The sequence below is a fragment of the Pseudopipra pipra genome, chromosome 4 (assembly GCF_036250125.1).
Source record: "Pseudopipra pipra isolate bDixPip1 chromosome 4, bDixPip1.hap1, whole genome shotgun sequence".
NCBI lineage: Eukaryota > Metazoa > Chordata > Aves > Passeriformes > Pipridae > Pseudopipra > Pseudopipra pipra.
Window position 1 is genome coordinate 17,875,543 of NC_087552.1, and position 26,302 is coordinate 17,901,844.

The 26,302-nt window shown below is 44.9% G+C and overlaps 3 long non-coding RNA genes across 3 annotated transcripts in view; 1 reads left to right on the forward strand and 2 right to left on the reverse strand.

Moving 5' to 3' along the window:
- The window catches only part of LOC135412848 (uncharacterized), a 19,644-nt gene extending 1,867 nt beyond the window's left edge, over positions 1 to 17,777 (reverse strand). Inside the window, exons 1-2 of the long non-coding RNA XR_010429978.1 lie at positions 17,705 to 17,777; positions 16,689 to 16,743 (exon numbers count right to left, since the gene is read on the reverse strand). This is a non-coding gene — a long non-coding RNA (uncharacterized LOC135412848). The remainder of the gene's footprint in view (positions 1 to 16,688; positions 16,744 to 17,704) is intronic.
- The window catches only part of LOC135412873 (uncharacterized), a 636,102-nt gene that overhangs the window by 264,547 nt on the left and 345,253 nt on the right, over positions 1 to 26,302 (forward strand). The window lies entirely within an intron of this gene.
- LOC135412847 (uncharacterized) lies at positions 12,797 to 14,458 on the reverse strand. The gene is made up of 3 exons (XR_010429977.1): positions 14,369 to 14,458; positions 13,336 to 13,387; positions 12,797 to 13,013 (listed from the first exon to the last, which is right to left on the reverse strand). It is a non-coding gene; the product is annotated as an uncharacterized LOC135412847 (long non-coding RNA).

The window sequence follows — 26,302 nt, forward strand, 5'->3', positions numbered from 1 at the left end:
CATCTTTGTGCCCGCTGCTTCCTTGCCCTTCGTGCCGGCCCGGCGGGCACATCCCGCTTGTGCCGGGTCAGAGCCGGGCGCAGCCTCCGGGCGAGGCCTCACGAGGGCAGAGCAGAGGGACACGTCCCCCTCCCTCCGCCTCCAGCCCGAGTAACGCTGCAGCCCTTCGGGGGCTAAAGAAACCCCACCAAAACCTCCCCTCCCCCGTGAGAAAATTAAACCCTTTCTTAACCTTCTTCCTCCGTGTTTATTACTCTGTTGTTGAAAAGACTCGTTTTAAATTTAGCCCTAATTCAAAGCAATTAAAAGGACACCAAACTTCCCTCTTCCCCCCAACAATTTAGATGCTTATTTCAAGTCTCTAAAGTCTTGAAGTTTTCAAGTGTTCAACTGTTCCTCTGCTGAGCATTTCCCAACAGGGTTAGGAGGAAGTTTGCTCTGTTTCTGGGGACAGCACCTTCCCCCCCAAGGCCCTGCTCTGCTGTGAAAGATGACACGGGAAAAAAAGTGAAATTAAAATTCCATTTTCCTTCTAGCCAGTCTGCCACTGGCCCTGCATTCAAAGGGGTTGGCTGGAGCTCTTGAGAGTGGCAGCAACCCTGTGTCAGCCCTGCTGGATGCGGGATGCTCCTCAGCTTCCGATCCCATGGGCACTCTCGGGTGTGGGGAGGATGGTGGCAATTTGTCCAACACTGCGGATAGCATAAGGATATTTTCAGATCATGCTCTATGTGAGGAGGTTCATTTCTTACAAAAATTTCTCTGTTATTACAACTGTTGCTTTTAGGCCAAAATGTTGAGAGTTTAAGGATGGTTGGGGATGACTTCCCCATTTTTCTCAGTCCTGTGCCTGGGAATTGAAGGAAACTCATTTCAGTCATCATATTCACATCCTTCATTCCTCATATTTGTTGCTGGTTGGAGGTATTTAATTATTCATATATTAAATATATATTTGGAATTGCTCTAGCATCTTAACATTTGTATATCAAGCATTAAATCTCCTTTAGGATTTTTTTTTTATCTAAGCCCTTTGGATCCAAGATTTTTGGAAAGCAAGTGTTTAAACTGGATTTACTGGAGTATGAAACATCCCATGTATTAAGGCAGGGACCCTGTCCACTCACACTCCAGGTGCAGCGGAGGTTGGCTGAGTGGAACCAGCACCACTTGTATTTCAGGGTGGGACTGGATGGCTTTTAGCAGGAATGTGTTATTAGGGGCAAGAGAGGAGAGAGCACTGAGGAAAAGGAGGGGTAGCTTTTAGTAAGTTGAACATTTGAAGGCTCTCAGGCTTGATCTTCCTCAATGCTGCTAATGATCACAGCAGGGGGCTGAAAACATGTTTATTGTAAGACCCAACACTTTTTAACTAAAGCCACTCTTGCAAATACTCATCACTCAGTGGTGGAAGGGAGGGAAATCTCTTGCCCCTTCTCTGTGCATCCTACAAAAGCTGAAAAGGCCACATAGCTGTTCTATCTCCTTCCATGTGGACCAGCTTTAAAGCAAGGCATAAAACCTCTGAAATACCCCTTGCCTTTCCATTTCATGAAGGAAGAAGTTTACATCTATTAACTTCCAAAAATAAAAGGTTAATTATGGCCAACAGTGTAAACTAAGCCCAGATTGAGCTGGTTTCTATATTAATCACCCTGGAAAAACAGCATTGGGATTTTCATGGATGGCTATGGTTTGCCACCCTTTTTTTTTCAGGAGAAAGCAACTCATAAGTGAGAAATGCATGGTTCACTGGCCAGAGGTTTTCAGCTCTGTACTCTCCCAAATCAGGGGTACCCTGGAGATCAAAGCAAGGGTCATAAAATAATTGAAGAAGGGTGAATGTAGGATAAGATGTCATATACGGACATAGCCTGCTGCAGAGTGATCACTGATGACAAGAAAATGTACTATGATGTGAGAAAACCCATTTGCCACCTCAAGTGGGTTGGTACTGCTTCTCACTCTTTGAGTCACTAATAACGAAAATGATTTTGAGCTGTGGGTAGACAAACAACTGGACTCCACAAGGCAGCAGAGGTCCAGCAACTAGCTCGGTCCTTCAGCCCCACGACCGTGGCTGTGTTTGCCCACAGGGCTCTGCCCATGGGCAAGTTGGTTTTGCTGCCAGGGCGACCCAAGTGAAAGAGGGCTGCATCATCCTCTCGGGCTGCCAGGGACATATGGTGGGTTATTGATGAGAGGGAGTGTGACACCTGGCTCCCCACACAGCTCAGCACAGGGATAGGATTGCACTCCCCAAAGCAACCCTGCACAGCAGTCCTTCTAAATCCACCATAAGGATGCAGGGAAATAGGCAAGGATTACCAAAAGAAGCCCCGAAAAGATGATAATATTCACTTATAATAATTTTTACTAGTCCCACTGAGAATTGCATTGCAATTCATGTGTCAAATTGTGCCTGTGCTTGACTGTAGCAATGGTTGTGACCTCGGAACACATTTCCCAGTCTCTTAACGGGGAAGTGCTGGTGGATGGTCTATTAGAGAAATACATATTGAGACAGTTTGAATTAAGTAAAAACATTTTTGAAGCCCTTGGTGGGAGGCAGTAGTGAGTGGCTTGTTCTGCAGAAGAAAAACTCAGGTAGGTTTCTTACTGCTGGGACTGATTTGCACCCTTCTCAATGGCACTAAGTGTTTCTCTTGGCAAAGGATAGGGGCTTTGGAGCATCTTCCATCCTCCAAAAATCTGGATGTGCTCAGGGTCCCTCCAGTTGCCCAGGTTTGGCTGTCAGCTTAGCAGGAAGGCTGAGCACTGGGAGGAGGGGTTTGCTGGGGTCTGGGTGGTATTTCAGTCCATCTCAGTCCCTGCTCCTTGGCACGGGATGATGGCACTGAGAAACTACAGGAGGTGAGGGGGAAAATCGTTCTTCTTCTATAGCTGTGTTCCTCTTCTTTTGAGAGGTACTGCTTTCAGCTGCTCCCTCAGGCAGTCTGCTTTTGCCCTCTTCTGAAAATACATGGTGTTATAAGGGGGACTTGTGCCTCTCCGGGCTGCCCCCGCTGTCCCTGCACAGCCATGAAAGTATCTGCGCGCTGAGCAGAGCTATTGCTGATGGGCACCACTTGGCCTGCTCTGCACAGTCGGTGTCAAGCTCTGTACCTAAAAACATACAGTTCAAAACTCCTTTTTAAGCTCAGGGCTAAAGGTTGGTGCCCAACACCCTGTTTGTGGTACCCAGCTTGTAAACCTGTAAAAGATGCCTTTTGGACTAATGCTTGCCCCTTCAAATGGTTCCTCAAAGCTCATAATTGGTTTTTAGACCTCTTTTAAGAAGCATTGTAGCAGTTCTTTGCAACTTCGTTGGCCTGAAGCAGTAGCACGATAGTGAAATTGGGCAGGAGGAGATCACAGCTCTGGAAGAGGTAAGAAGGCTTCCTCAAGGGGTTTAATACCCAAAGGCTGAGTTCAGCAGGTTTCCTCAATGACGATGCTGCTTCAGGATACATCACTGGAAAACCTGTGCAGCTGTGTGTGCCTCATGCCTGTCGAATTTCTGCCTGCTGTCGTTCTCCATGCTCCGGTCAGGCTGATTGCTGTCCAGCTCGCTGCTGTCCTGCCCGTGGCTCTTGTCAGACCATTCCACGCTGATGGCATGCTTCTCCAGGGAGCGGCAGGAAGCAGAATCCTCCTGGGAGAACCCTGCTCACTGGCTGTCTGCATCCAGATCGCTCTCATCTTCCACAGTGGCATCATACATGACCTGTGTTAGAGAGCAAAACAAGAGCCACTGTCACTCCTGGGAAATTATCTATCAACAAGTGCTTCCCTACTGCACTAAAGCTGCTTAGGCTGAGGGGACACCCAAAGTTTGCATGGTACATCTCTGCCTGGAAACACTAACTTTTATGGAGTTAATGAACCCTTCACATTATGAGAAATTAACATTTGATCCTGTCCTCAGATTTCATGTGTGTGAGTACATCATTGCAGTGTTGCATATCTTGCAGCAGCAGGCTACACTCTTGCCTTGGCACCATCAACACCCCCTGATTTGGGGTATCCAGACAAGGGAAAATAGATTCCTTCGCTCATGCCTGCTTTCCCCTCACCGATTCTTCTCAAAGCTGACTCCCATAAAACAACATGTCCATCTTCAAGTTCACTACCCATTTCCAAAACCATGGGGACCACTGCTCAGTGCTGTTTACCTTTTTTGCATCTTTGTGGAGTTTGATGGACTTCACCAGTGCGGCCTTTGCCCTCATCCTGTAGGCCACGCTGTCGCCTCTGCCGGCGTTGTCTCCCCGGGTGAAAGGGAATGGGGGGAATGGTACAGTGACTGGAATGTCTGTGGGAAAACCCGTGACAACCTCATTGGATTCATCCGTGTCATTGGAATCATTATCATCATCATCATTGTCATTCACATCTTCATGGCTTTTGCTTGACACATCAGGAAAGTGCTGGAAAACATTTATTACGCATCAGGCAAATGAACACAGATGTGAGATGTGCAGACTAGTATCTGTCCTGCTAGCCCATGGCTTATGCAGTTTTGGGGAGCTATGTGCAGGCATTTCTTTGAATTCACCTCACCCTGCCTAAGGAGGAGATGCTATTTAGGGAGAGATGCTACTGCAAGAACTGCACTTGACTGAGGAAAATTAGTGTTGCTACTCACTGGCTGCCCTGCAGCACTCGACTGACATAGTGTCGTTCAAAACACTTACTGGTTCCACTGGGACTGATTTGTCTCCCTCATCATGAAGACTCTAAACTACGTGCAGTAGCTGGTTCTCAGAGCAAAGAATTGATTTTACATGGGTAGCAGCTGGCAGTGGAGTATAAATCAAATAGCTATATACAAAATTAATACCGTTCACTTACATCACTCCAAAAAATGATGGGAATTGGATTAAAGTGCTCTTCCAACACCAAATATTGTCATCTGATCCACACTAACAAATGTGGGCTGTAGTAGTTGTGCCATGCTATAGTCCTTTTCTCTTTTTAACTGGCAACTAACACATTTTTCATTAAGACAAAAGGTTTGCAGTGCTGGTGCAGAGATAGAAGTAGTAAAAGTCCTCAACCAGGACACCAGACACAGGAAAAAGTCTATGAAACTGGCTCCTAACAGCCAGGTGAGGACATGCCCTGCAAGCATCTATAATCATAAAACAAGTACCAGAAAATATGTATTAGAGGAAACAAAAAAAAAATCAAAAAGTATTTATTAAAGATAATGAATAGAAAGACAAAAGGAGCTTACATATTTTTCTTCGGAGCTGGCAGAAATGGCCTACTGCTTGGATTTACTGACCTTGAAGGGAGAAAAGGAAAAAGCATTTATCAGTATTTCTCACTAAGATGCAAAGAAAATAATACAAGTGATTGGTGATCCACATTTGTGATTTACTCACTGGCCATGCAGCGGTGATGCTGATAAGGCATAAACACAGAACTGCCACCTTCATTGTGATGTTTTACCTAGAAAATATTTTGGAACAGTGAGTCAACAAGGTAAAGTACCACAAAAATGCCATAGGTTTTTCCTTTTTCCCAGTGTACTTCACTGTGCTGAGAACAGCTCCCTGCTATGGATCCAACCTGCACATACTAATTTTTGTCTTCTGTCCTCCATCACCACCACACACCCAGCTGGTTTGTCATGACTTAGCTACTCAAAAGCTGCAATAATTTTTAAGAGGCTCTGAGAAGAGCTGAGCAGTTGGTGAGAGTGGCCCCATTGAGAAGGTGAACTGAATCCTGTCACCTAATGACTTGCACAGACAAAGGAAAAGCTTTATGATAGCCAAAGTGTTATCAATATCAGCTTTGGTTTATCTTCATTCATTTAACGTATTTTTTTTGAGAAGAGACAGCATAAAGCCAACTCAGTTTGGATTCTCTTGTCAGTTATTTTAAAACTAGTTTTCAGGGTTATTAACTTGAGTTTCTGAGTAAAGTCAGTTTATAGGAAAATAAACTGCTTTTATTGATAGACCTTCATTTCCCCCTCCAGAAGTTTGAACAAAATAACCTGTGTTTCCAAACAAGAGATAACGTGAAATATCTGCTTACATTGCAGTTTTAGTGTCCCATCCATTCAGGATTGTGCAGCACAAACTGTGAGCCTGCCAGAAAAAACAAGGACACTGCCAGGCAGTGGTTGCATGAGGGAGAAAGCTTTCTGTGTTCAAGCACCAGCTTTGAGTTTGCAGCACATGATTCAGTGGCAGAGTTTTCAATAACCTCCTCCTGACATCTATAAGCACACAGGTTTAAAATTGTCATTATGTATAATGCCTTGCATTGCTAAAGCAACCTTGCTCCTATAAAAACACACCTTTTTCACAGAGCAACATCAAATGTCCCTGCCCAGTGAAGCAATTTTCAAAGATCTCCTGCTCAGTGTTTGCTTGACTAAAGCTGCAGACAGATTAGCACATGTCAGGTAGTAAAAGCAAAAACATTACCTTTTCTGGTGCTGGAGAAGTCAGCTGCAGCAAGAGCACTCCTAATGATCCCAGCAGCAGCTCCAGTCAGTTGGCTCCCAGAAGCTCTGTCTTTCTGCCCTTGTCCCCTGACTGCCTGACATCTGTGACCTTCGGGAATTTAAACCCTGTCCCAAGCACAGCCACCAATCCCCATGTGGCGGAAAAAGATGAGGTCATGAGGCTCCTGGCCGCCGTCCTGCCCATGTTCTCCTACACTTCCTCTTTGGCTTTGTGGCTTTGGAAGCAAACAAAAACCTACTCTATGGTTAAAACATTACTTCTGGGCGAGATCATTAACCAGCAGGTCTGTTGTATGCCCAGCAGTTGGTATCGTGTAGGAGGGCTTCGGGGCACATCTGTCCTCCTTTTGTGAAAAGGCAAAGCCCAGTTTCCCAGAAACCTTTTGTGCCCTGCTCTGTAGGGAGTAGGAATCTGTAATGTGAGCAGGAAGAAAGAAATCTGAACATAAAATTAACCAAAAAGGCGTTAATGCTTCCACAAAGTTGTAGATTTGCTCTCCAGGGCATATGTGGTGCAATGGGAATTGCAAATATGAGGCAGAATATGGCCTTTTGTGTTTTTTGGTCTGACCTGGGGAAAAAAAAGTTAATAAAATTAGTTGTCTCAGTAGGCATTCTACATCCAGAAACTTGTTTGTAAAGATATAGAAGAGCCAGCGATAGTTGAATTAAAAAAGATTTGATTTTGAGAAATTCTTACTTCTGTTCATTTGTGTCCCTTCTTGCTCCTTTCTTAGATGGTTTGGTCAACCTAAAAAAAAAAAGAAAAAAGGAGGGGAGAAAGCAGCTGTAGCTCCAGTTTGAGAAGTGCCATGATTAGCATTGGAAATCAAGGGATTGATTTCCTCATGGTATGAAATTCTGTGTCTGCTATGGAGCAGGGCATTGGCCCTGTTGATGGGTGACATATATTCTGGCAGTGCCTCGCTTGGACAGCCATAGCTTTGGGCAGACTCTGCATCAGCCGGGATGTGCTGTAAGGCTCTGAGACCCTCTTCCATTTGGTGTTTCCTTCAAATGGCAATGAGGTGTCATTCAAACACAGGGAAACATCCCAAACATCCCTTTCAGAAGGCAGAATATTTATAACTGTTTCAAAGCAGTTCTCTTTCTCCTCATCTCTGATACCCAGCTAATGTTTGCTGTGTCCTTAGTCAAGCAGACAATAGACACCTTGTTGTAAGAGGCCCATGTTACCAGTTATCCTGTGCTTCTTAACACTGTGGCATGTTTAGAAACATGGTGAGAAACATCCCCAAGTTAGCTCAGCACCTGCCCACCACATGATCACACAGACCTAGCTAATTATATTTTGGAGCTGAGATCAGCAACAGCTGGAAGTTCAACTTAGTTTACTTCATAGAGTCTTCTAATATCCTAGAAGGAGAATTGGATAAAAAGATAGTATATGGTACATCATTAGTAGTTCTGCATGTAAGGATCCACCTGAATGAGGACTACCCTGGCTTTTATTTTTGGAGCTATGTGACCAGATACTAACTGAGGAAAGAGTTTTCAACCAAAAGAAGCCTTCTTGCAGCACTTCTTGCAGCAGCATTCCCTGGTCCCTGCCAGACAATCATGACATGCTTTTGTTAGATTTCTATATATGCTCTTTTCTGTAAATTTAAAGAGGACCTTCCCTTCCAGTAAATTATAGTTTTCTTTTGGCTTTCAGGCCAGTCTGCAGCTCATGTTTTCATGCAGTCTGAGTTGCTTGTGTTTGGCTTTTCTGAGACGCTGACTGTGGAGAAGGTTTAGCAGTTTAATGGTTGAGTCACTGGTACAAAAAACAAACCTAGAGATTTCTGGTCCAGAACCCCAAAACAACACACTATGGAGAAACAGCCCAGCTGGAGCCAAGTATACGTGCTATCGCATTACACACCCCCGGTGTTTATTTACAAAGCAAGCCAAGTCCCACTGCCATCCCTCCTTAAACATGTACTTTTCATGCCCAGAAATTGTCCCTGGATCAAGTCTCTGACAGGAGGAGGGTGTAAAGCAAGCCATGTGTGCAGGACCTGCAGTCAGCAGGTTTCTCCAGCATATCTTCCAAGAGGTGAAACGCAGGTGTGAAGGGCTTGACCACAGCTGCTGTGGGCCCTGAGATACTTGAGACAGCGGTGGGTTTTCAGCACCTCTGTCACAGGCAGAGTGGGAGCTTCAGACAAAGTTTATTAGAGAAAGTATATTATTAGAGAAGCCCTCCCATTGAGTTACGAGGTGGGGAAAGAACCCCATTGCTTTCTAAACTCCTTCTCGGAGAGGAGCCTACATGCGCCTGGATCCAGTCTTAGCCCTAGACTTTTCAGTGGTTTATATTGACCTTTATACAGCTTTGTCCTGCAGGATTAAGGATGGCAAACCAAATATATTTATACAAATAAAAGGAATGATTTATTGAAATGGGTTACAGTAATGATAAGGATAGAAAAAAAGGAGTTTTGTCAGAATTACTTACCACACAACATGGATGGATAGCTTTAACTATTAGTATAGCGAACTTTTTTTCAAGGAATATTGAAGTAATTGTAATAAAACAATTGAAGTAATTATATTAAAGCTAGCAAAACAATTACTAAGTAGAGGTTGGTGTTACTCACTCATAGCAATGACCAGGGGCAAATCTCTTTTGCTCAGTCTCGAGGACTAACCTTGAGGGGTGTTCCCACTCCAGGGAGAAATCTCCACACACATTCAGAGAAGGGGTTTGTTAGGAGACCCTACTGTTAAAAAGTCTGGGCTTTTATAGTATAGAGTGATTGACTGTCAGTCATATGTAATTTTTTTAGACTATGTGTTGTCACCTTACTCAGCAAAATATGTTTTGTTGCTGACAAAGGTGTTAGCAACTCTCTAGTTTCTTCTGCTTCACACTCCTGACTCTCAGTTTTGTATCAGGGCCTGCACATCCTTGCTGCTCCCAGCCTCAGTCAGGGAGCCTCTGTCTTGCATGTCCTTGTGGTGGGGTCTGATAGTTTGCTCAAGCTGCTCTCAGCACTCTTCAACACTAAAACCAGCAGACCTTCCTCAATTGAGCTTATCAGTGATCAGGTGACTCTCTTTGCTGAGGTCGTCACTGATAAACTTGTAAGACAAATTTTGAGCTGCTGTATTTCCTCTTAGACAGAGCGTGCTGGCAGGTGAAAGTCCTTAATTTTCTAAAAACACTTCTGTGTCCTCTAAGAGGGGAAACAGCATGAACATTAATAACCATTTCCCAAAACCCCACCGACGTTGATTTGCACTGTTTGTGCAAGGGGTCGAAGCCCTCTAACCTACGGCTCCAGGGCAGCAGGTTACAGCACCTGGAAAACACAGCCCTGCCTTTCTCCTTGTGGCTTTGCTGACAACAGTCTGTTTTGACAGAGCAGGACTGGGTCAGGTGTGATGCTTTGCCCACATGCTCAGCTTTCTATCTCTACACAGGTCTTAAACCCAAAGTATAAGGAGGAGAAATCCTGACACTGCAAAAGTCAGCGGGGTTGCTGCGTCCTTGGGGCGCACAGGAAACCAAGGGAAATTGTAACTGCTGGTCATCTTTTTAGAGGCTAATATTGGGATAATGTTAACTTCTCCCCTTTAATTTTTAGTTTTTGATTGTTCACCACTGCATGGTGTTTGTGGCTTATCAGAAACTATTTGCCAGCAGCTGCCTTACCGGAAATATTTGGCAGACAAACTTGTTGCATCACCCTCCAAAACTGCCTCTCGCCCCCTCTGAGCATCACTGCCCCATCAACTGCTACCATGCCATTTGCATTCATCTCTCATATTAATCAAAACTGGTCTGTGTTTAGCTAAGCTGACCTGCAATTTTCAGCACTTCGTAGCCAAGTGCCAGAGAAATACTGAAAACTTCTGGAGCAAATCCTCCCTCTCTTTGGAGGCAGCTAATAGAAGTGGTCTCTGACAATCTCTGTGCACTTGCATGGGAAAAACAGGTCCCTGTCAGCACCTAAAAATGATGACCCCAAGCCTCTGACAGGTGAGCCTACAGCATGCCAGGTCTGGGCTCTCAATCATGTGAATTTTCTTATGTCTGTTGTGTTAAGCAATACTATGAAACTACACAAAACATCCGACACAGAACTAAGAAAATTAGCCCCAGTCACTTCATGTGCATAAAAAGGCTACTGGGGCATGAGATAATCCTGGGCTGGTTTAGCTGGAAATCTGGAACTGCTTTCCCTGCTAAAATGAGCCTGGAGACAAAAAGGTGCTGAGGGGAGAATATAGGTCCCACACCACATGTATAAATCTACTGCCATGCAGATAATCTTCCCCAAAACAACTGGGCTTGACAAAAATGTTGCATCCATCCATTTTATCACAGCTACCTCATAACACATGTGAAATGAGCTAGGTTACAACTATTTGTATTGACAATAACATGCCAACCTAAACCATAATACTCTCAGCTTTTGCTCTCCTTTCTTAAGGCAGTTTGGGGTCTTGACTCCAACCCACTGATTCTTGGTGGGGCTTTGGGGGGCTTTTTCCTTATGTCATTTCACCTGGGGAAATGCTCTGTGGAGTGGCTCTTAACCTGTATTTCACACCACAGCTGTCTCATGGGTGTGCTTTTGGGGTTTATTTTTGGTTGGTTTGGTTTGGGGAGGGTTGTTTGTTTGTTTGTTTGCTTTCTGTTTGGGTTTTTTTTTCTAGACTGTTGGCTGGACTTTCGCTTGAAAAGGAAAATTTTTTTGCTATCTTGTGAAAACAGGATGGTTACTGAGAAGGTAATATATGCAATTTCTCAGCCTGGACACATGTTCTGTCTTGGTTGCCAGCCCCCACCTGTGTAGGTGACTCCTGCTCATATCAACTTGACGTTTGGTTTAACAGGTTTGGCAAAGACCCGTTGGCTGCTGATGGAGCAGGTGTAAAACAAGCAAACAACAATCAAAGCAGAGGTTTGAATTGAACTTGTGTGAGATTTGTTGGAAGAAGTAAAAGTACATCTTTCCAAATATGCAACCTATCAAATCCATAAAATGCAATAGAGGACTAAAGAATTCCTATCCTAAAATACCTATGAAAAAGTTCCTTTACAGAAGGAAGCAGTGCTTTTCAGATATGACAACTTGCAGCAAACTTTTATCTTTTAATCCAAATAGACCCGAAATGTCAGTATAACAATGCAACTGTCTTTATTTTTGATTTCCTCTCCAAGCAGCAAGGAATTTGGCATTCTGATTGCAAATGCCCTTAAGTCAACCCTTAGTGTGCCACATCCAGTGGTGGTTGGGTAGGTAATGGCACCTGAAGTCCGTGACAGTTTCTTTTTCCCTGAGGTTTCCATCCCCAGGATCTGAAAACTCCACTGATGAAATTGAATTTTTCAAGGGGAAATGCAGGATGAACCCTTGTGGAAGACTCACATGCAGGGTAGGATGTTTCAGCAGCAACAGCCCCTGAGCTGTGAAGTGCCACGGCCAGCTGGCAGATGGAGATGTTTGCAAGCACTGAAACCAGAGCTTGGGAAGTGTAGGTCTTGCTTAGGCCTGCAGGCAGTTAGAGAAACAACTTGTGTGCTCAGTAGGACGCTTTCTCCCAAAATCTGGACAGGTACATGCTGTCAGCACTGGCTGGCGATGTCCACTGTATCTCCCTGTCACTGATGGGGACACTTGCTGCCAGACCACGTCAGCAGCCAGGGTCTAGGAGCTGCTGCTGGCTCCTTGTTCTGCAGACAAGTCGGTTTTAGAGTGGGAAAGGTAAATGATGATGGTGATGATGATGGTGAGGGTAGTGATCATGGTGGTGATGCGCTCCCCAGCGGTTGCTTTATGTCTTTACCTCACAGGTAAAGACGTATTTTGCAGGCTAAATGTTGAACACAGCAGTTTACACAGCTATATTCTCAAAGAAAATATTTTTCTTTGGACGTGTGCACAATCTGCTGCTCTTTCAATCCTCAAAGTATTGAAATCAGGACATTTTCACCAAAACATTCAGCTGAGTCTTTCCTGAGAAACAGAAGCCCTCACACCCCAAGCACTGCCCCTTTCCTTTTACCATACAACACACACTGCCCCAAGAACGACAAAGCTTATGCCTTTAGCATTTTTCCCCCAAAATCAAAAACTACAGGGTGATGAAAAGAATGAGTGCTTCTGACTGATCAAACCAAGAAGTTTATTGCCACCTGTTAAAAGAAGTCTCTGTCTACCAGCAGAGTCCAACATAGATAAGCAGACAGACTTGACTCTATTTAAACAAATTAATAGTTTATTTATAGTTAAACTCAGGAAAAATGGAACTGTATACAACAAGAACTATGTACATGAAGAAAAAAGTCTTTCTGCCACCTACCCCCGAAAATCCATCTGACTGGGGGGGATACTTCTGTCCTGAGAAACAGAAATACTCAGAAATAAACGGGATGATAGTCTCTGGGAGGGAGTTCTGTTCTGCAGGTTGGGCAAGCCCTGGAATTCTCAAGGGCAACAGCGATGCACCGACTGCAGAAGAGATGGCCACACTGGGTTGACACAACCTGTCGGACACTTCGTATAATCTGGAAGAAAGGAAACCACAACGTGTTGGGAGGAAAGGATTTGAGTTTGCTGCTCTACTGGCACCAGGAAAATAGGACTTGGAATATCTGGAATCAGTCCATGACTAGAATAAGGAACCCCCAGATCTGCCAGGGCCATCTTGGCAAGGGTTTCTCCTTCTACCTGCACCGCCAAGAAGTGACTTGTGGAACTTCACAGCAAGGTCTGTGCTTCAAGCCAGCTGCCCATAGCACCCCACATTAGTCAGCTGAGTTGCACAGCTCCCCCTCTGCCCCGTTACCCCTCCCACAAAGCTGAAAGGATGACAACGGGGATCCTTACCTGTGAAAAAAAATCCATGCAGATCGGGCACCTTACAGCTCGTTGCCATTCCCTAGAGAGAGCAGACCCAGAATTAGTACCACTGGGCATCGAGGGTTACTCATCTATAAAATGTCACATAATTATCTGACTGCACTGAGGAGCCACGATGCATTTCTTTGGAAGAACCCTGTATGTCTTTAACTCTCTCAGTTTGCTGCATGTAATGAAGAGTTCAGATCTCCCTGTCCTAAAGGAGACAGTGTCTTGGTTTTCACTGGGAGAAAGATGAAGTCAGCCACCCTGCTCTAGGATTTGAAGTAAGAGCAGTCTCTAGCACTGGGAAGTCTATATATGGCAGCATTTATCTCCAACGGGTCATCAATAACAGCTTTGCAACCAAAGCATCAAGCTGTCCTCTGGAAAGTATTCATTCTAGAATGGAATGAGGTCTGACACTACAGAGTAACACTGCAGATGGCTCTGGCAAGCTCCAGCCTCAGGAAGAACCCTCTGGTCAATGTTCTGCAGCTCTGAGCTCTTCCAGCCTTACCTACTGAGAGCAGGAAGGCACGCTCTGTAACAGAGAAGCTTGAGACCGAAGGAAAAAATATTCTTTTTTTATTTTAAGTTCTCTCTTATGTTGCCTTTCAGTAATCCAAAAGGCTCAAAGCATACCAGCTTTATTAAGACTTGCACAGAATTGGCCTGGCTGCTGCCTGCCAGTCTTGTGATGCCAAACCATCCACACTACTGAAAATATTTCCATATCCAAGATCACTACTAGAGCCTAACATGAAAAGTAAATGCAACATCTTATGAGCAAGGGCCTGTGACTAATCACCCTTTCTTGCCATACCCCCAAACTCGTCTTTAAGGTTGTATGCAAAGTTGCCCATCTGCCTTGGGCTGCCTTTTTCTCCCCAAGTGCAAACATTATCCTTTCATCATCATGCAGCACAGGATGCAATCCTCATTGGAAGAGGGAAACAAATAAAGTGAAGGCTTCAAAGAAGCAAAAATCACTCTTTGGTAGGTCACGAGGCATACGTACTCTGAAATTGCAGGTTCCTCGTCCAATGATCTCCGTACTTCAGGCGCTACATCAGCCGGTGCATACTCTGTGTCAGCCACTGCATACTCTATGTCAATCACTTCAGACTCTGCATCAGTCACTTCAGACTCTGCATCAGTCACTTCAGACTCTGCATCAGCCACTTCAGACTCTGCATCAGCCACTTCAGATTCTACGTCAGTCTCTTCAGATTCCACATCAGTCACTTCAGACTCTACGTCAGTCACTTCAGACTCTACGTCAGTCACTTCAGATTCCACATCAGTCACATCATCTGCTGTTTCATATTCATCATAACTGCGCAGTACAGGGCTGTCCAACAGTTGCTGGTTTCTTGGTGTAAGATTTCTCCTTTGTTGTTCATACCCTGTAAGTTAATTTTGGTAAGTCAGATCTATCATTTACTCTCTCTTTTTCCCTGGAACTATCCTTCAAACGCGTTATTGTAAATAGTTTGTAATGGGTCCTATTTGAAATGGACACTATTCAGCTGGGTTACAAGCAATCTCACACAAAGTAGTTTCCTAAATATTAAGGCTGAACCCTTCCACACATTGAGACTATTCTGCTACAGAAACAAAACATTTGCTATAATCACCCTACAAACAGTTAAAACGTGACCTGAGAGATTCTCAGTGTCCACTGAGATACACTACCTGTGAATAAATATGCCCTATAAAGGGAAGGTCTCTCACACTGTTCTTACTAATACGGTCTGCTGTGATCCTATGGTAAGGAATGGCAACAATTGCTGTGTGATAGGGGAGAGAGGACTGCAGTCAAGTTCCCAAGGAGCATGGTGACATAGCACATACACAAGAAAAAGGCTTGGCAAAACACAGAGTGCTTTGTTCCAAAAGTTTCAGAAGGGATGGAATAAATGCTTAAATCTAAAACTGTACATTCTGGAGCTGCTGTGCTTCCTTGTTGCTGTATGATGCTAAACTGTTGCCCTCTTTTTGTCTGTGTTCAATGAAACCTCCCCACTCAAAGGCACCTTCTATCAAACGAGTCTTATTGAGAACAGTCCTTGGAAATTATAAAAACACTTGAAGCAGTGTCTCCCTAGAAATTGCCATCATCTCCCTCCTCAGTTAAGGTAACTTGAAAATGGAGTTTTATCACCCAAGTTCAAAGGAGATCAATTTTTAGTGGCCTAGTCTGTAACATCTGAAGGATCAAGACCTGCTGTTCACTTTTTAATTCTCAGAAACCATATGCAACAATGATCTCTGCAACTCCAGTGTCCATGTAACAATAATCCAGCACTAATCAATTAAAATTACAGAAAATGTCACCAAATTAAAGTTCTTTCCTGCAAGAGTATTCAGCTACAACTTCTGTTGCAGGGATATTCCACTGTGTCTGATAGCAGCTAGCAGACACAGATGGGATCCATTCTCTAAGACATTGGCCAGAGGCTTTAGCACTGTCCTTTGCCTTCTGCTAAATGCAGTTTCAATCCCTGGTACTAGAGTCTGTTGGAAAAGACAAATAAAAAATAATGAGTACATTTAGGATAATTCCATTGGAAAAAGTCAACTCACCTTCAAGAAGCTTCACCAATGCATATGGGAAGGGAGAGAAAAGAAAATACAATTAGAATCTGGTGTGCATGCCTGGTGTTCCATACTAACACCAGCTCAGTGAAGAAGATACGAGAGAACAGGCAAAGAATGGCAGGCTCCAGACTTCTTATTTTGGTTAAGAACATTCAAAGGAATAGTCAGTTAGCTGTTGCCCTGAAAACAAGCAAGAGGGTGCTGCTCGTTCTGCTCCCACTGATGGAACAGGGTAAAATCAGAGGCAGCTTAATAACACCTGAACGCCCTTCTGCCACCTCCTCTGTTTCACATCTCTAACTGGATTTGACCCAGAGGTTTAACTTTCCCTCTTTCTCCCCCAAATGGGAAAATTCAGCAGTGATAGCCATAAACAATCCATGTGAGATGAACGGCTGCTGAAGAAAGGAAACCACAAGAGGGGTTTGGAGTAAAGAATTCAAGTTTGATGCTGCACTGGCACCAGGCTAATAGGACTTGGAGTATCTGCAATCAGTCAGTATCTGCCAGAATAATAAGGAACCCACAGATGTGCCATCTTGGCAAGGGTTCCTCCCTGTGTGTACACCCCTGAGAAGTGACTTGGAGGGACGTGCTAGTTGGAGCTGCAAAGCAAGGTCTGTGCTCAAGCCAGCTGCCCGTAGCATCCCACATCAGCCAGCTGAGCTGTGCAGATCCCCCTCTGTCCTCTTTGCCCTCCCATAAAGCTGAAAGGATAACAGCATGTGGATCCTTACCTGTGAGTTCTCCTCTCTCCAAATTGGAGAGGTAACAGGACCAGCTGGCCATGTTCTAGATGAACAGAACCAGAAAGAACAACAGCCATTAATTTCACTGTGCATGGAGGGTTACCAACACATAAAGTGTCAGAAATTAAAACATCCCCTTCTCTGATCTAGCAACATCCCAGCCCAGCAACACAACCATTTCAAGAGCTTTTATGTACTTCAAGCAATTCAGTGTGTCTCAAGCCACAGTGTAAGATCCATTTGTTAATGACTCCACGAACAGAGAAGAAAGGTTTCTGCTGGATTTTGCAGCAGATTTTGTGGGCAACAACCTCTTTCAACCCTATGTCAGAAATCAGACTGTAGAAAGACACTTCATCTGTCACATACCCATCATTATCTCTTGGTTCCTCTTCATCATCACTTGTCAGTAGCACAACTGAATTATCTGCTGCACTGGAAACAAGTGGGTTTCCAGCTGGGTGCTGCTGGTTCTGCTCCCACTGCTGCAACGGGGTCGAAATGGAGGCAGCTTAGAACTACCTGTAGCCCCTCCTCCCTGCTCCCCTCTTTCAGTTCCCCAATTGGATTGAGGCTGGAGGTGTTTCTATCCCTCTTTCTGCCCTAACCAGGCAAATTCAAGGGTGATATCCGTAACTACTCGTATGACATGAACAGCTGCTGAAGAAAGGAAGCCACAGGAGGGGTTGCAGTAAAGAATTCAAGCCTGGCTGCTGTGTTGGTGCCAGGCAAATAGATCTTAGATGTCTGCATTCAGTCCATTACTGCTATAATATTGGGAACCCACAGATCTTCCAGTGCCATCTTGGCGAGGGATCCCCCTCTACAGGCACCCCTGAGAAGTGACTTGGAGGGATGTGCTACTTGGAGCTTCAAAGCAAGGGCTGTGCTTCAAGCCAGCTGCCTCTAGCATACCATGTTAGCCAAATGAGTTATGCAGCTCCTGCCCTGCTCCATTCCCCCTCCCACAGAAAATGAAAAGGTGGCAACATGTGGATTCTTACCCCTAGGAAGCAATCCTGGTACAGCACATTTGTAAGGGTAGCACTGGGTCTTGTGGTAGAGAGAAGAGAGCAAGAAAAAAATTCAGCTGTTAATTGCACCACTCATCAGGGGTGAGTGATACATAAATTGTCAGAAATCAAAACATCCCTTATTCTGATCTAGCTACAACCCAGCCCAGCAACACAGTCATTCCAAGAACTTTTATGTACTGCAAGCATTTCAGTGTATCTCAAGCCACAGTGTAAGATCCATTCATTTATGACTTCATGAAGAGAGAAGAAAGATTTCTTCTGGGGTTTACTGTATTTTTTTGGGTTTTTTAGTTAGTTCTCTTCCAGACAGGCCACTACATCCCAGGTCTGGAGTTTTGCACAGAATCAAGCAGAACTCAAAGCCTTGGCAAAAACCTCTTTCCACCCTATGTCACAAATTGGACTTTTAGAAAGTTACTTGATCTGTCACATACCCATCATTATCTCTTGGTTCCTCTTCATCCTCATTCACCAGTGGCACAACTGAATTGTCTGCTGCACTGGAAACAAGTGGGTGCTCCTGGTTCTGCTCCCACTGATGGAACGAGGTACAAACAAAGGCAGTTTAGGAACCATCTGAAGCCCCTCCTCCCTGCTCCCCTCTTTCAGATCCCTAATTGGATGTAGGCTGCAGCCAAATCTTTTCCTTTTTCTGCCCCAAAGAGGCAAATTCAGCAGTGATAGCCATAAACAATCCATGTGAGATGAACGGCTGCTGAAGAAAGGAAACCACAAGAGGGGTTTGGAGTAAAGAATTCAAGTTTGATGCTGCACTGGCACCAGGCTAATAGGACTTGGAGTATCTGCAATCAGTCAGTATCTGCCAGAATAATAAGGAACCCACAGATGTGCCATCTTGGCAAGGGTTCCTCCCTGTGTGTACACCCCTGAGAAGTGACTTGGAGGGACGTGCTAGTTGGAGCTGCAAAGCAAGGTCTGTGCTCAAGCCAGCTGCCCGTAGCATCCCACATCAGCCAGCTGAGCTGTGCCGATCCCCCTCTGTCCTCTTTGCCCTCCCATAAAGCTGAAAGGATAACAACATGTGGATCCTTACCTGTGAGTTCTCCTCTCTCCAAATTGGAGAGGTAACAGTAGCTGCTGGCCATGTTCTAGAAGAACAGAACCAGAAAGAACACACAGCCATTAATTTCACTGTGCATGGAGGGTTACCAACACATAAAGTGTCAGAAATTAAAACATCCCCTTCTCTGATCTAGCAACATCCCAGCCCAGCAACACAACCATTTCAAGACCTTTTATGTACTTCAAGCATTTCACTGTGTCTCAAGCCACAGTGTAAGATCCATTTGTTAATGACTCCACGAACAGAGAAGAAAGGTTTCTGCTGGATTTTGCAGCAGATTTTGTGGGCAACAACCTCTTTCAACCCTATGTCAGAAATCAGACTGTAGAAAGACACTTCATCTGTCACATACCCATCATTATCTCTTGGTTCCTCTTCATCATCACTTGTCAGTAGCACAACTGAATTATCTGCTGCACTGGAAACAAGTGGGTTTCCAGCTGGGTGCTGCTGGTTCTGCTCCCACTGCTGCAACGGGGTCGAAATGGAGGCAGCTTAGAACTACCTGTAGCCCCTCCTCCCTGCTCCCCTCTTTCAGTTCCCCAATTGGATTGAGGCTGGAGGTGTTTCTATCCCTCTTTCTGCCCTAACCAGGCAAATTCAAGGGTGATATCCGTAACTACTCGTATGACATGAACAGCTGCTGAAGAAAGGAAGCCACAGGAGGGGTTGCAGTAAAGAATTCAAGCCTGGCTGCTGTGTTGGTGCCAGGCAAATAGATCTTAGATGTCTGCATTCAGTCCATTACTGCTATAATATCGGGAACCCACAGATCTTCCAGTGCCATCTTGGCGAGGGATCCCCCTCTACAGGCACCCCTGAGAAGTGACTTGGAGGGATGTGCTACTTGGAGCTTCAAAGCAAGGGCTGTGCTTCAAGCCAGCTGCCTCTAGCATGCCATGTTAGCCAAATGAGTTATGCAGCTCCTGCCCTGCTCCATTCCCCCTCCCACAGAAAATGAAAAGGTGGCAACATGTGGATTCTTACCCCTAGGAAGCAATCCTGGTACAGCACATTTGTAAGGGTAGCACTGGGTCTTGTGGTAGAGAGAAGAGAGCAAGAAAAAAATTCAGCTGTTAATTGCACCACTCATCAGGGGTTAGTGATACATAAATTGTCAGAAATCAAAACATCCCTTCTTCTGATCTAGCTACAACCCAGCCCAGCAACACAGTCATTCCAAGAACTTTTATGTACTGCAAGCATTTCAGTGTATCTCAAGCCACAGTGTAAGATCCATTCATTTATGACTTCATGAAGAGAGAAGAAAGATTTCTCCTGGGGTTTACTGTATTTTTTTGGGTTTTTTAGTTAGTCCTCTTCCAGACAGGCCACTACATCCCAGGTCTGGAGTTTTGCACAGAATCAAGCAGAACTCAAAGCCTTGGCAAAAACCTCTTTCCACCCTATGTCACAAATTGGACTTTTAGAAAGTTACTTGATCTGTCACATACCCATCATTATCTCTTGGTTCCTCTTCATCCTCATTCACCAGTGGCACAACTGAATTGTCTGCTGCACTGGAAACAAGTGGGTGCTCCTGGTTCTGCTCCCACTGATGGAACGAGGTACAAACAAAGGCAGTTTAGGAACCATCTGAAGCCCCTCCTCCCTGCTCCCCTCTTTCAGATCCCTAATTGGATGTAGGCTGCAGCCAAATCTTTTCCTTTTTCTGCCCCAAAGAGGCAAATTCAGCAGTGATAGCCATAAACAATCCATGTGAGATGAACGGCTGCTGAAGAAAGGAAACCACAAGAGGGGTTTGAAGTAAAGAATTCAAGTTTGATGCTGCACTGGCACCAGGCTAATAGGACTTGGAGTATCTGCAATCAGTCAGTATCTACCAGAATAATAAGGAACCCACAGATGTGCCATCTTGGCAAGGGTTCCTCCCTGTGTGTACACCCCTGAGAAGTGACTTGGAGGGACGTGCTAGTTGGAGCTGCAAAGCAAGGTCAGTGCTCAAGCCAGCTGCCCGTAGCATCCCACATCAGCCAGCTGAGCTGTGCAGATCCCCCTCTGTCCTCTTTGCCCTCCCATAAAGCTGAAAGGATAACAACATGTGGATCCTTACCTCTGAGGAGTCATCTATCCAAATTGGAGAGGTAACAGTAGCTGCTGGCCGTGTGCTAGAAGAAAAGAACCAGAAAGAACACACAGCCATTAATTTCACTGTGCATGGAGGGTTACCAACACATAAAGTGTCCGAAATTAAAACATCCCCTTCTCTGATCTAGCAACATCCCAGCCCAGCAACACAACCATTTCAAGACATTTTATGTACTTCAAGCATTTCACTGTGTCTCAAGCCACAGTGTAAGATCCATTTGTCAATGACTCCACGAACAGAGAAGAAAGGTTTCTGCTGGAGTTTGCAGCAGATTTTGTGGGCAACAACCTTTTTCAACCCTATGTCAGAAATTCGACTGTAGAAAGACACTTCATCTGTCACATACCCATCATTATCTCTTGGTTCCTCTTCATCATCACTTGTCAGTAGCACAACTGAATTATCTGCTGCACTGGAAACAAGTGGGTTTCCAGCTGGGTGCTGCTGGTTCTGCTCCCACTGCTGCAACGGGGTCGAAATGGAGGCAGCTTAGAACTACCTGTAGCCCCTCCTCCCTGCTCCCCTCTTTCAGTTCCCCAATTGGATTTAGGCTGGAGGTGTTTCTACCCCTCTTTCTGCCCTAACCAGGCAAATTCAAGGGTGATATCCGTAACTACTCGTATGACATGAACAGCTGCTGAAGAAAGGAAGCCACAAGAGGGGTTGCAGTAAAGAATTCAAGCCTGGCTGCTGTGTTGGTGCCAGGCAAATAGATCTTAGATGTCTGCATTCAGTCCATTACTGCTATAATTATCGGGAACCCACAGATCTTCCAGTGCCATCTTGGCGAGGGATCCCCCTCTACAGGCACCCCTGAGAAGTGACTTGGAGGGACGTGCTACTTGGAGCTGCAAAGCAAGGGCTGTGCTCAAGCCAGCTGCCTGTAGCATCCCACATCAGCCAGCTGAGCTGTGCAGATCCCCCTCTGTCCTCTTTGCCCTCCCATAAAGCTGAAAGGATAACAACATGTGGATCCTTACCTCTGAGGAGTCATCTATCCAAATTGGAGAGGTAACAATACCTACTGGCCGTGTGCTAGAGAGAAGAGAACTTGAAGGAAAATGCAGCCATTAATTTCATTGTGCATGGAGGGTTACCAACACATAAAGTGTCAGAAATCAAAGCATCCTTTATTCTGATCTAGCAACATCCCAGCCCAGCAACACAATCATTTGAAGGGCTTTTATGTACTTCAAACATTTCACTGTGTCTCAAGCCACAGTGTAAGATCCATTCCTTAATTCCTTAATGAGATAAAAAAGGTTTCTGCTGGATTTTACTGGTTTTTTGGATGGGCTTTCAAAAACAGACAGGCCACTATATTCCAGGTCTGAATTTTTCACACAGAATCAAGCAGAACTCAAAGCCTTGGCAAAAACCTATTTCTACCCTGTGTCAGAAATTAGACTTTAGAGAGTTACTTTATCTGTCACATACCCATCATTATCTCTTGGTTCCTCTTCATCATCACTTGTCAGTAGCACAACTGAATTATCTGCTGCACTGGAAACAAGTGGGTTTCCAGTTGGGTGCTGCTGGTTCTGCTCGCACTGCTGCAACGGGGTCGAAGTGGAGGTAGCTTAGGAACCACATGTAGCCCTTTCTCCCTGCTCCCCTCTTTCAGTTCCCTAATTGGATTTAGGCTGGAGGTGTTTCTTTCCCTCTTTCTGCCCTAAACAGGCAAATTCAGCAGTGATAGCCATGAACACTTCCTATTAGATGAACACCTCAGTGTCCAGGAGTACCTTAAATGGAAGTTGCAGGTAAACACTTAATATTTGAGGAGTCAAAGTCTTCCTGTCCTCTCCTTTTCTTTTTCTTTAAATCCCTGGCCTGTATGATGAGGATCTCTGGAATAACTTCCCTTTTAAATTGCATCTCCTTCTGTTACATTACCAATGACTGGTAAATGTTGTGCCCAAGTTCTGGAGCAACAGGCTCTTTTAAACTACTTTTTCACTACAAGGGATACTTGGAAGTGTTAATGTGTTCAGAGGTGCATTTGACTGGTAACTCTGTCTAAAGTGGTCAATCAGAGCTGTGTTTCAACCCTGGAGGTCAGGCTACCTAGTTAGATGCCAGAAGATAGGCCCAGGAGCACAGGAGAAAACTAATTTGACTGCAAGATGGACAGAAGTGTGCCATTCATTACTTACCACAGCAGAATCATCACCAGTTAGATCAATGACTTCAGGCTCAGCAGATTCGTCTGTGAGATCTATGATTTCGTCAACAGCTGAAAAAGAGAAATGGGCTGTCACTGTGGAACAGGCTGAGGTAGATTCGATTGTGCCTTGGGTCTCTTCTCTTCAGGAATGTGGCCAAAATGTCACTCAAGCTTTGCCCTCAACAGTCCACAGAGACCATTACCAGCCCTGTTTTTTCACAGGTGGCAGTGCAAGAGGAACAGCAGCTGAACTTCTCACACAATTCTGTTGGATAACAATATCTTGCGGGAGGGACACACCAACAGATGATTCATCTAACATAGGGTAATGTTTATCAGACAGAAAAAAAACCCAAAACAAAACCCAAAGCAGAACCAGAATCGTAGAGGGTATCCTAATTTTACAGTACCATGCTGTACATGTTCCCCTGAGGGATGGGGCACAGCTAGCTTTTCCTTATCTTCTTCCAGCTTCAGAGATCTCATACTTAGTTTGCCACCCTCTGTAGTGGCAGCTGTGGCACCTGCCAGCTCATCAGAGTTCATTCAGATGTCTGAGCAGCCCTGGAGGACCTTTGATACACAGCTCATCTCCCTCATTTTAGTGGAAATTCTCTCTCATTCTCTTTCAAATGAAAGCATGGAATCTCTCTCATTTTAGTGGAAAATGGATCACAGCTCAGTAACAAACCCAAATGGTTGTGAGAAGGCTTGTTGTTTAGGGATGCCATACTAGGCACTTCCTAAAATCCCATGTTTCCCTTCCTCCCCAGTAAAGGGCCTAGAAACTGGCAAAAGCATATGTTCAGCTGTATGTCAAACCTCTAGAAGCAGTTTCTGTTCTTACCAAGATCAAAAGAAAGCACACGACTTTCTTCGAGGTCTATTGGCTCTGCTGCTGAAGCCTCACCTGCACTAGAAGCCAGCAGCCTGCTTCGTTTCGGAGCTTGTCTGGAATTAACGGCTCCTCCACGGCGCTTTCGCCGATTCTAAGAGAGAACAAAGCCTTAGCATTTGGTGTGGGAGTAATATTAACGGGGCCCTCATTTTTGCAACACCAGTGAAAGTATATGAGGATACAGAAAACAACTCCACAACGTCTGGAATACACATTGAATGGTGCTCTGGGTCATTCCTGCCTGAGCCCATTGCATCAGAGAAAGGAAACCACAATAGGGGTTTGGAGTAAAGAATTCAAGTTTGATGCTGCACTGGCACCAGGCTAATAGGACTTGGAGTATCTGCAATCAGTCAGTATCTACCAGAATAATAAGGAACCCACAGATGTGCCATCTTGGCAAGGGTTCCTCCCTGTGTGTACACCCCTGAGAAGTGACTTGGAGGGACGTGCTAGTTGGAGCTGCAAAGCAAGGTCTGTGCTCAAGCCAGCTGCCCGTAGCATCCCACATCAGCCAGCTGAGCTGTGCAGATCCCCCTCTGTCCTCTTTGCCCTCCCATAAAGCTGAAAGGATAACAACATGTGGATCCTTACCTCTGAGGAGTCATCTATCCAAATTGGAGAGGTAACAGTAGCTGCTGGCCGTGTGCTAGAGAGAATAGAACTTGAAAGAAAATGCAGCCATTAATTTCACTGTGCATGGAGGGTTACCAACACATGAAGTGTCAGAAATTAAAACATCCTTTATTCGGACCTAGCAACATCCCAGCCCAGCAACACAATCATTTGAAAGGCTTTTATGTACTTCAAGCATTTCAGTGTGTCTCAAGCCACAGTGTAAGATCCATTCCTTAATTCCTTAATGAGATAAAAAAGCTTTCTTCTGGATTTTACTGGATTTTTGGATGGGATTTCAAAAACAGACAGGCCACTTTATTCCAGGTCTGAATTTTTCACACAGAATCAAGCAGAACTCAAAGCCTTGGCAAAGACCTATTTCTACCCTGTGTCAGAAATTAGACTGTAGAAAGACACTTCATCTGTCACATACCCATCATTATCTCTTGGTTCCTCTTCATCATCACTGGTCAGTAGCACAACTGAATTATCTGCTGCACTGGAAACAACTGGGTTTCCAGCTGGGTGCTGCTGGTTCTGCTCGCACTGCTGCAACGGGGTCGAAATGGAGGCAGCTTAGGAACCACATGTAGCCCCTCCTCCCTGCTCCCCTCTTTCAGTTCCCTAATTGGATTTAGGCTGGAGGTGTTTCTTTCCCTCTTTCTGCCCTAAACAGGCAAATTCAGCAGTGATAGCCATGAACACTTCCTATTAGATGAACACCTCAGTGTCCAGGAGCACCTTATATGGATGTTGCAGGTAAACACTTAATATTTGAGGAGTCAAAGTCTTCCTGTCCTCTCCTTTTCTTTTTCTTTAAATCCCTGGCCTGTATGATGAGGATCTCTGGAATAACTTCCCTTTTAAATTGCATCTCCTTCTGTTACATTACCAATGACTGGTAAATGTTGTGCCCAAGTTCTGGAGCAACAGGCTCTTTTAAACTACTTTTTCACTACAAGGGATACTTGGAAGTGTTAATGTGTTCAGAGGTGCATTTGACTGGTAACTCTGTCTAAAGTGGTCAATCAGAGCTGTGTTTCAACCCTGGAGGTCAGGCTACCTAGTTAGATGCCAGAAGATAGGCCCAGGAGCACAGGAGAAAACTAATTTGACTGCAAGATGGACAGAAGTGTGCCATTCATTACTTACCACAGCAGAATCATCACCAGTTAGATCAATGACTTCAGGCTCAGCAGATTCGTCTGTGAGATCTATGATTTCGTCAACAGCTGAAAAAGAGAAATGGGCTGTCACTGTGGAACAGGCTGAGGTAGATTCGATTGTGCCTTGGGTCTCTTCTCTTCAGGAATGTGGCCAAAATGTCACTCAAGCTTTGCCCTCAACAGTCCACAGAGACCATTACCAGCCCTGTTTTTTCACAGGTGGCAGTGCAAGAGGAACAGCAGCTGAACTTCTCACACAATTCTGTTGGATAACAATATCTTGTGGGAGGTACACACCAACAGATGATTCATCTAACATAGGGTAATGTTTATCAGACAGAAAAAAAACCCAAAACAAAACCCAAAGCAGAACCAGAATCGTAGAGGGTATCCTAATTTTACAGTACCATGCTGTACATGTTCCCCTGAGGGATGGGGCACAGCTAGCTTTTCCTTATCTTCTTCCAGCTTCAGAGATCTCATACTTAGTTTGCCACCCTCTGTAGTGGCAGCTGTGGCACC